The sequence below is a fragment of the Oratosquilla oratoria genome, chromosome 36 (assembly GCF_046742065.1).
Source record: "Oratosquilla oratoria isolate Oo_2021 chromosome 36, ASM4674206v1, whole genome shotgun sequence".
Lineage (NCBI taxonomy): Eukaryota > Metazoa > Arthropoda > Malacostraca > Stomatopoda > Squillidae > Oratosquilla > Oratosquilla oratoria.
Window position 1 is genome coordinate 36,002,098 of NC_134812.1, and position 10,000 is coordinate 36,012,097.

Below are 10,000 nucleotides of genomic sequence, written 5' to 3' on the forward strand. Positions count from 1 at the left end.
CTTATTGCCCTCTCTTCTATTATCATCTCTCCATCTGCACCTTTTACCTTTTCTTCTCTACTTGATTCGCCTCCTCTCTTAATTTCCTTCCAAAACATATTTTTATTACTTTCAAAAATTTCTGTCATACTCTTACCCTATTACACATCTGCTCTCCTCTTTCCCTCCTTTATCTTATGCTTTACTTCTCCATTCTTCTCTTTGTACCTCTCATATGATTCTCTCGTCCTAATTTTAACCAATCTGTGAAAGCTCGCTTCTTCTCTTCTACAACCTTCCATGCTTCCTCATCCCACCATTCACTACCCTTCCATCTATTCCTCCAAGCGCATACATAGGAATAAATTTTGGGTGACAGGGAGACAAAAATAGGTGAAAAAGAACTTTAGTAGAAAAACATTGAAGTTGTTGTAGTTGTAGTTGTTGTTGTTATTGTTGTTGTTGTTGTTGTGTGTGTGTGTGTGTGTGTGTGTGTGTGTGTGTGTGTGTGTGTGTGTGTGTGTGTGTGTGTGTGTGTGTGTGTGTGTGTGTGAGAGAGAGAGAGAGAGAGAGAGAGAGAGAGAGAGAGAGAGAGAGAGAGAGAGAGAGAGAGAGAGAGAGAGAGAGAGAGAGAGAGAGAGAGAGAGAGAGAGAGAGAGAGAGAGAGAGAGAGAGAGAGAGAGAGAGAGAGGGGGGCGCAGAGAGACAGAAAGTCATAACGCGAAAGAGTCAATTAAACACAGGAATTGGAGAGACTGGTGAAAAAGGAAATGCATGAGAGAGAGAGGAATGAAGATCATGGAGATCGAGTGGAGTACCAGAAGATTGTAAAAATGGAACACAAAAGAAAAAAAATCATGAAAGTGGAATAGAAATATAGAGGAGAAGAGAGGACAAGAATGAAGAGAGAAGGAGGAAATAAGAGAGGAAGAAAGGAAGGAAGATGGAAAGGGAGAGGAGAAGGGAAAGAGAGAGGAAAGGAGGAAGATGTATATGGAGGAAAGGGGAAGGGTAGATGGGAAGAGAGAAGGAAAAAAAGGGCAGGAGAGGAGAAACGAGTAAAAAGAGAACAAATTAGAAAAAAGAAAAGGAAAATAGAAATAGAAGAAGAGAAGAAAAGTTGAAGTGGGAAAAGGAAAGACAAGAGGACTGAAAAAGGGCGTTATCAAAGTATGTCAGTAAAGGTTTGGTGAGGAGGGAGGCCGGCCTTTTCCAACCGCGCGAAAACAACGTATGAATAACTAAGCATATCTCACTGGCGAGGGAAACGAAGTACGGTGGGAGGAGGGAGAGGAAGGAAGAGGGGAGGGATGGGGGAGGAATTGGGAGGTGCTGGAAGCAGAAGGGAGGGATGGGGAGGGGAAGGACAAGGAAGGGAAGAAGGAAAGTGGGGGTAGTGGAGACGAAGGTGGAGAAAGGAAAGCTGCGAGTGGAGAGTGGAAGGATGGTTAGGGTAGGAGAACCAAAGAGTTAATGTGAAATGGTGGAGAAGATGATGACCGCAGGATAAGAGGTTTATAGAATGTTAGGGTCAGTTTATGGAAGAGTTAAGAGAGGGTTGGGGGTGTTCAGGGAGAAGGTTAGTGAAAGGTTAAAGGGTTCAGTAAGGCTGCTCCTTAGGCTGCGTTTCCACCGAGCGAGTCTCGGCTGATTCTCCTCAGCCGTCGTGAGTTTAAGTAGAAACGACGTCGGTTGCAATTTTTCTTTTTTTCAATTTTCAGAAGTCAAATTGCCTTCGCGTCATATACTGAGAAACTGAATGGCGAAATGAAAGGAGCTAAACCTTTACGAATGTCAGACAGATTGTTGAAGTGTTCTTAGGGAAGTCTAGAATGCTGCAAGCAAAGTCTCCTTCTAGCCATTCAAATTAACAACATTTGGCGAGAATCGGACTGGACTCGCTCGATGGAAACGCAGCCTTACCCCTTTAACCTCAGATGACATGATGAAAAAAAGGACATACTTTGAACTCTAAAAATCTAGTATCTAATTGTTTATAGCAAGGGCTAGCATGAAGAATATGAAAGCATTTCAGTGTCTCTCATGACTACAGAGGAAAAAACTATACATATGTATAGGTGTTTTATAAAGTACATTACCATATCCGGTTTTTCGTATCTACACAACAAGCGGCTGGCATGAATGAGCTGAATGGGTTAAAGCGAGTCAAGAGAGTGTAAGGGGAGGGATAGGCTGGGCGACGGGGAAAGGAAGCTGACTGAGAAGGACAAGGGAGAGGGGAAAGGAAGGTAAAGGGGAGAGGTAGAGGGAAGGGAAGTGGGGATGAAGGGGAAAGGAGAGAAAGCGAAGGGGAAGGGAGAGGAAGCGAAGGGGAAGGGAGAAGAAGCGAAGGGAGGATCGAAAGAAGGGGTATAGGGGAGTGGGAGGGGTTTGAAGGGGAGGTAAGGGGAAGGGAGGGGAATTAACGGGAGGGAAGGGAAGGGGAAATAACGGAAGGGGAGGTGAAGGGGAAGCAAGGGTAAGAGAGGGGAGTAGAGGGGAGGAGAGGAGATGGGACAGATGGGGAGGAGCGGGATCGGAGTGGAGGGGAGAGGAGGGGAGGGGACTGGAGGAAAGGGGAGGACGGGGGAAAGGGGAAAATAAATAAAGGGGAAAAGAGAGAAAGGGAGGAGATGCGAGGGAAGGAGAGGCAATTATATGAGGGAAGATTATGATGACTAATTGATGATTGAATATATGTTGATAATGATGATAAAATAACAATAAGAATGGATAATGATAATGATAATAATAATAATAATGACAATAATAATGATAATAATGATAATAATAATAATGATGATGATGATGATGATGATGACAATAATAATAATAATAATAATAATAATAATAATAATAATAATAATAATAATAATAATAATAATAATAATAATAATAATAATAATAATAATAATAATAATAATAATAATAATAATAATAATAATGATAATAATAATAATGATAACAATGATGATGATGATGATGATGATGATGATGATGATGATGATGATGATGATGATGATGATGATGATGATGATGATGATGATGATGATGATGATGATGATGTTGATGATATTATTATTATTATTATCATTATTATTATTATTATTACTATTATCATTATTATTATTATTATTTTATTATTATCATTATCATTATCATTATTATTATTATTATTATTATTATTATTATTATTATTATTATTATTATTATTATTATTATTATTATTATCATTATTATTATCATTATTATTATCATTATTATTATCACCATTATTATTATTATTATTATCATTATTATTATTATTATTATTATCATTATTATTATTATTATCAATATTATTATTATCATTATTATTATCATAACAGTAATAACATCAGCAACAACAGCATTGCTTCATAGACATGATAACTGTAATCCTTGCCTCGATTTTCAACAGCCGGAAACCGTGCAACCCCTACAGTAGTCAGCACTCTCCCTTAGATCACTCTCGGGAGGGAATTTTGGACTGTTGTCTTGTATTATTGTGAGTCTTTCTTTATCGCCAGGCAGCAGGAGGAAGATAGCAGTCGCGCGTTCTCAACTCTCCTTAGGTAAAAGAAAAAAAGTGGAGAGAAAATAGTGTCACTTGATAGAGATCTTGGGTGACGTCCAGAAACGAAGCTCTAGCTATAACGGCTGCAGCACCGAACTGGAGGTGAGGGTGTGGATAAGCCTATAAGATGTGCGGCGTTGAGAAGATTCTCTCAGACTTCCCTTTGTAGGACCATCATCAGCAAGTACTTATTTTTGTCCCCATGAAAGGGCAGGACACGAGGAGTATGTATATACGGAGAGGAATAGGAGAAAGGAGAGAGAGAGAGAGGAGAGGACGGGAGGGGGGGAAGAAGAGAGTGCGTAGGAATTAATAGAAAAGAATGGGGTAGGGGGAAGAGAGGATAAGGAAAGAGAGGGGAGAGTGGAGGGGAAAGGGGTAAAGGAGGTTGGATAAAAGGATCGAGTGGATGGGAGGGTCACTTGCAATGAGTCTTTTCGTGCGTGTCGCTAAAACGCGGATGAATCATCATCAGACGGAAGACGCGGAGTAGTGGGGTGTCAGGTTGGACGGGGAGGGGAAGGTGGACGGGAAGGGGAAGGCAGTCAGACGGGGAAGGGGTAGAGGTATGGAGGGCTGATTGTGTTGTCAATCGACCAATGTTTACTTATGTACAATCAAGGTAAATAAGTCTGATACTTTATGCCATTTAACTATGAAAACTGATATAATATTTCTATTATGTACAGCTCTCAGTGAACACCGAGATTTTGTGCAAAATATTTTTGATACAACGGTTGCCTGAGTTTTTATTTTTGCAAAACAGAAACATTAGCTGTTCGGGATCTCACTGGTTTAATATGGGTGACGCATGTATATGTATGTATGTATGTATGTATGCATGTATGTATGTATGTATGTATGTATGTATGTATGTATGTATGTATGTATGCATGTATGTATGTAAGAATGTATGTATATTTGTATATATGTATGTATATAGGCTTGTATATATGTATGTATGTATGTATGTATGTATATGTGTATGTATGCATGTATGTATGTATGTATGTATGTATGCATTTTATATATGTATGCACCCAATGAGAGGGATGTATATATGTAGGTAGGTATATGTGCATGAATGGGTGTATACGTGTGTGTGTGTGTGTGTGTGTGTGTGTGTGTGTGTGTGTGTGTGTGTGTGTGTGTGTGTGTGTGTGTGTGTGTGTGTGTGTGTGTGTGTGTGTGTGTGTGTGTGAGTGTGTGTGTGTACATGTGTGTGTGTGTATATGTGTGTGTGTGTGTGTGTGTGTGTGTGTGTATGTGTGTGTGTGTTCGTGTGTGTGTGTGTGTGTGTGTGTGTGTGTGTGTGTGTGTGTGTGTGTGTGTGTGTGTTTGTTCGTGTGTGTGTGTGTGTGTGTGTGTGTGTGTGTGTGTGTGTGTGTGTGTGTGTGTGTGTGTGTGTGTGTGTACATGTGTGTGCATGTGTGCGTGTGTGTGTAAATGTGTGTGTGTGTGTATGTTTGTGTGTGTTTGTGTGTGTATGTGTGTGTGTGTTCGTGTGTGTGTGTGTGTGTGTGTGTGTGTGTGTGTGTGTGTGTGTGTGTGTGTGTGTGTGTGTGTGTGTGTGTGTGTGTGTGTGTGTGTGTGTGTGCGTGTCTGCGTGTGTGTGTGTGTGTGTGTGTGTGTGTGTGTGTGTGTGTGTTTGTGTGTGTATGTGTGTGTGTGTTCGTGTGTGTGTGTGTGTGTGTGTGTGTGTGTGTGTGTGTGTGTGTGTGTGTGTGTGTGTGTGTGTGTGTGTGTGTGTGTGTGTGTGTGTGTGTGTGTGTGCGTGTCTGCGTGTGTGTGTGTGTGTGTGTGTGTGTGTGTGTGTGTGTGTGTGTGTGTGTGTGTGTGTGTGTGTGTGTGTGTGTGTGTGTGTGTGTGTGTGTGTGTGTGTGCTAGCGTACGCGTGTTTCATTTCAAACTAAATATGACTTAAATGCTTTTCTACAGAAATTTTGTCTGTTATATTCAAACGGACCTACAAGAACATATAAACATGAAGTAAGACAAGGGATATGGATCAATTACCGACAAAGTACTCCAGCTGAGTATAAACATTTTTGTCTTGTATGGACGCGCAAATGGTGGTGGTTAGGGAAGAAGGAGGAGCTAATTGCAGGACTAAAAGAAATGGTATTTTGCCTTTAGGTAGACATGCTGATATGTCATGGGTACATAAGGAATACCATCTGAATTGGGACTGGAGGAAGAACGACAGAAGGAGAAAGAGGGAAGAGAAAAAGAAGAAGTAGAGAGCAGGTACGAAATGCGGGGTTAGAGAGGAAGGGGGAAGAGGGAAGGAAGAAGAGGAGATATTGGGGGGAGAAGAAAAGTGAGGGGATAGAGAGGCGAGGAGGGGAAGGAGGAAAGGAAGCTGAGGGGAGAGTGGAGAGGAGGAGGGAGTGGAAGAGGGGGAATGGGTAGGGGAGAAGAAGAGAGAAGAAAAGGGAGAGTAATAGAGGGACGAGGAGGGGAAGGAGGAGAGGAGGAGGAGGGGAGGGTGAAGAGGAAGAGAGAGAAGAGGGAGTAGGGAGGGGAGAAGAGGAGAGAGAAGAAAAGGGAGAGGAATAGAGGGACGAAGAGGGGAAGGAGGAGAGGAGGAGGAGGGGAGGGTGAAGAGGAAGAGAGAGAAGAAGAGGGAGTGGGGAGGGGAAGGGGAGGGGGAAAGGAAAGGAATGGGAAAGGGGAGGGAGAGGGAAAGGGGGACGGGAGTTTGAACGATGAGGGGAGAGAAGTTGAAGGAAGAGTAGATGTACTAAGTGAAGGAACAGGGAAAGAAAAAACGGAAAGGATGAGGATGAGGAGAAGGAAGAGAAAGAGGAGGAAAGACGAAAAGAATAATCAATAAAATGAATAGGAAAGGATGTAGGAATTTGAAAGGGGGAAAGAAAAAATTGAGGCGACTGTGATGAAAGCAGGGAGAGGAGTACTGTACACGGAGGGAAACGAACAGAAAGGGGGAAATTCCCGCGTGTTGGGAAAAGGGAAGGGAATGAAAAAGATAAACAATCGTGAGAGTCAGAAGGAAAAGGGGAGGGGAGCGGGGTGGGGTGAGGGTAAGGAGAAGGGAGGAGGGAAGGTGAGGGAAGGGGAGCGGGGTGGGATGAGGGTAGTGGGAAGGAAGGAGGGAAGGGGAGGGAAGGGGAGCGGGGTGGGGTGAGGGTAGGGGGAAGGGAGGAGGGAAGGGGAGGGGAGGGAAAGCAGGAGCGGGGGGACCCAGGAATGACGCATCAATAGGACGTGTTACACGCACATGAGTCTCAAAGGCAGAGAGAAAAAGAAATAAAAAGAAAATGTCATAGTACCTTACGAATACGGACGGGCTGGAGGGAGCAAGAAAGGCAAGGAAAGGCGAAAGGGGACGAAAGCAAAGGAAAGATAAGGGTCAAGAGAGTGTTTGAGGATTGACGGAGGACTAGGGGAGAACTTAGGGGGGAACAGACATAGATGTGACAAAATTAGTGTACAGCAGGTGTGCATATATATATATATATACATACATACATACATACATACATATATATATATATACATACATATATATATATATATATATATATATATATATATATATATATACACGTATTGCCTATATGTACTGTATATAGGTGTGCATGTCTATATGTATATGTATGTATGTAATGTATATATGTATCGAGATAATAACCGCGATGCTGGTAATGATGCTTGTGATGGCGATGTTTTTGGCGACGGTGATGGCGATGGTGATGGTTATGGTGAGTGTAAGAGTAGCCTAGTTGGTGCTGATGAGGAATGGAAGATATAAATAAAGCCTAGAGAAAAAGGCGACTCTATAAATAATAAGATGATAGGTGGTAGGGAGGGAGGGAGGGAATGACATATATATATATATATATATATATATATATATATATATATATATATATATATATATATATATATACATATAGCATGATGGAGACGGGGAAGAAGATTGAGGTGAAAGTACAAAAGAAAAGGCGTTAAGGAGAGAGAAATGAGAAAAATTATTATGATTTAGAGAAGCGGTGTAGGGAAGCAGATGGGGAATCCAATGCTGATACTCATCCTCTGGCAGTGTTATGTTTAAAAATTTTCGTGTTGGTCAAATTAACGGCAACACAATAACAAGAACACTAACACTAGCAATAACAAGAGCGAAATCATCAAATTTATTATCTCGTTTGTTACGATGACGCTTTTCTCTATTTTTTTTTTTTTTTAACGATAACCAATTCCATGCAGCTCAGGACGCGACCTCAAGGCAATACAATAACAAGAACACTAACACTAGCAATAACAAGAGCGAAATCATCAAATTTATTATCTCGTTTGTTACGATGACGCTTTTCTCGATTTTTTTTTTTTTTTTTTTTTTTTAATGACAAACAATTCCATGCAGCTCAGGAAGCGACCTCAAGGCAAGGGTGAACTAAGCCTAACGAAGGCACTCCCTTTCCACTGCGACAGGGATCTATCACTGGAGAGGGGTTGTGTGTGTGTGTATGTAGGGAAGGGGAGGGGGGGGGGTGCCGCTGACTCACCTCTGCTGCCGCCCGTTGAAGAGGCACGAGGTCTAACGGGAAACGCCGTTGGACACAGAAAACGCACAACACAGGCAGCACGTGACACGGGCCATATACGACACACACAACTCACCTGTAAATAAAAGAAAATAATTTATTTCTTAATACTTAGTGTCGTCTTTGATGTGTTTTGGGTGCGGTATTAATGTCAAGAGATTTTGATAAGCTTGGAAGGGTTACATGAAGAATTGTCACCCCAGAACGCCCACATGAAGAATCGTCACCCCATAAGATCCCACCTGAGGAATTGTCACCCCCAGTACGCCGAATATCAACAGTGGAATAAAGATTAGGTTAGGTTACATGAGGTTAGGCTAGGTTAGGTTAGGTTAGGTTAGGTTAGGTTAGATTAGGTTAGGCTAGGTTAGGTTAGGTTAGGTTTGGTTAGGCTAGTTTAGGTTAGGTTTGGTTAGGTTAGGTTAAGTTAGGTTAGATTAGGCTGGGTTAGGCTAGGTTAAGTTAGGCTAGGTTAGGTTGAATGAGAGTTATGCTTAATGTCATAATTTATACAACCGAAGAATCGTAAACCCAGGATGAAGAATTGTCACCCTAGGATAGCCCACATGAAGAATTGTCACCCTGTCGAAGTCTGGGGTGACGATTTTTCATGCGATCCGCCTAGAACTCAAGGTGTTAAATGGTTAAGAACAACTTAGTTTAACACGTAGATTCCCGTGGCAAACTTAATGACTTTCATCTGGCTAACATTGTGCGTCTCTAATAAACTTCGAAATATCTCAAGGGATCATGTATCTAATCCAACAATCTAGATGAATTAGTTTAATCAAGAAATTCTCATCAGTTTTGCTAAATTAGAGATGAATGCAATCACCTGTTGGCAGCCAAGCCATGAGGAAAGATACAATATTATCCCTCATCATCAAAGAATACACTGGAATGAACCATAAAGAATTTTCTACAGTACATCATCATGTTTAAGGATTTAGCCTTTCGGCACAATTCAACTGTCCACAGACTCTATTTCAGCAAACTCCAGGCAATTTTATTCTGTTGAAGGGGCGTCTAAGCAATTACGAGACACAGAAAACTCATTTGGCGCACACGAATTCCGTCTAGAATTGTGTAAATACATTAAACAGAAGACGGATCTCCTTTGTTAGCCTGATATACACAAATGGATGTCAGGAAAGTACATAAACTTCAATGAACATATATAAGCTTAGGCTCCCACGGGGGCACGCGCACACGCACACACACAGACACAAGCACACACACCCATATACACATGAACACACAAACGCATGCGCGCACACACACACAAACACACACATACACATACACACACACACACACACACACACACACACACACACACACACACACACACACACACACACACACACACACACACACACACACACACACACACACACACGCACACACACACAAACCAATTACACACATACTACACATACAATACACATACTTTCTCTCTCTCTCTCACACACACACACACACACACATAATCACATATGCAACAGTAGCGACAACGACGAAGACGATGATAACAACGTCCATCAGGATGACAATGACAATTTTTTTTTTCTTTTTTTTAATACTTTTTTGGTCATCACCAAATAAAGACAGAAAGAGACTGACTGGCTCATTTTAACCATTCGCTAGGCAGTCCAGGTTTGAAGTTATAATAATAGGGTGATAAAACGATATATGTATATATTATATATATATATATATATATATATATATATATGTATATATATGTATATATGTATATATATATGTATGTATATACATATGCATATGTATATATATGTATATATATATGTATGTATATACATATGCATATATATATATATATGTATATATATAT

General features: G+C 41.1%; 1 long non-coding RNA gene across 4 annotated transcripts in view; it reads right to left on the minus strand.

Annotated features, from left to right (window-relative positions):
- Positions 1-7,939: 7,939 nt before the first annotated feature.
- LOC143019233 (uncharacterized) overlaps positions 7,940-10,000 on the minus strand; it is a 907,500-nt gene continuing 905,439 nt past the window's right edge. For all 4 annotated transcript variants that reach the window (XR_012965809.1, XR_012965807.1, XR_012965808.1 and 1 more), the window contains exon 5: positions 7,940-8,221. This is a non-coding gene — a long non-coding RNA (uncharacterized LOC143019233). The remainder of the gene's footprint in view (positions 8,222-10,000) is intronic.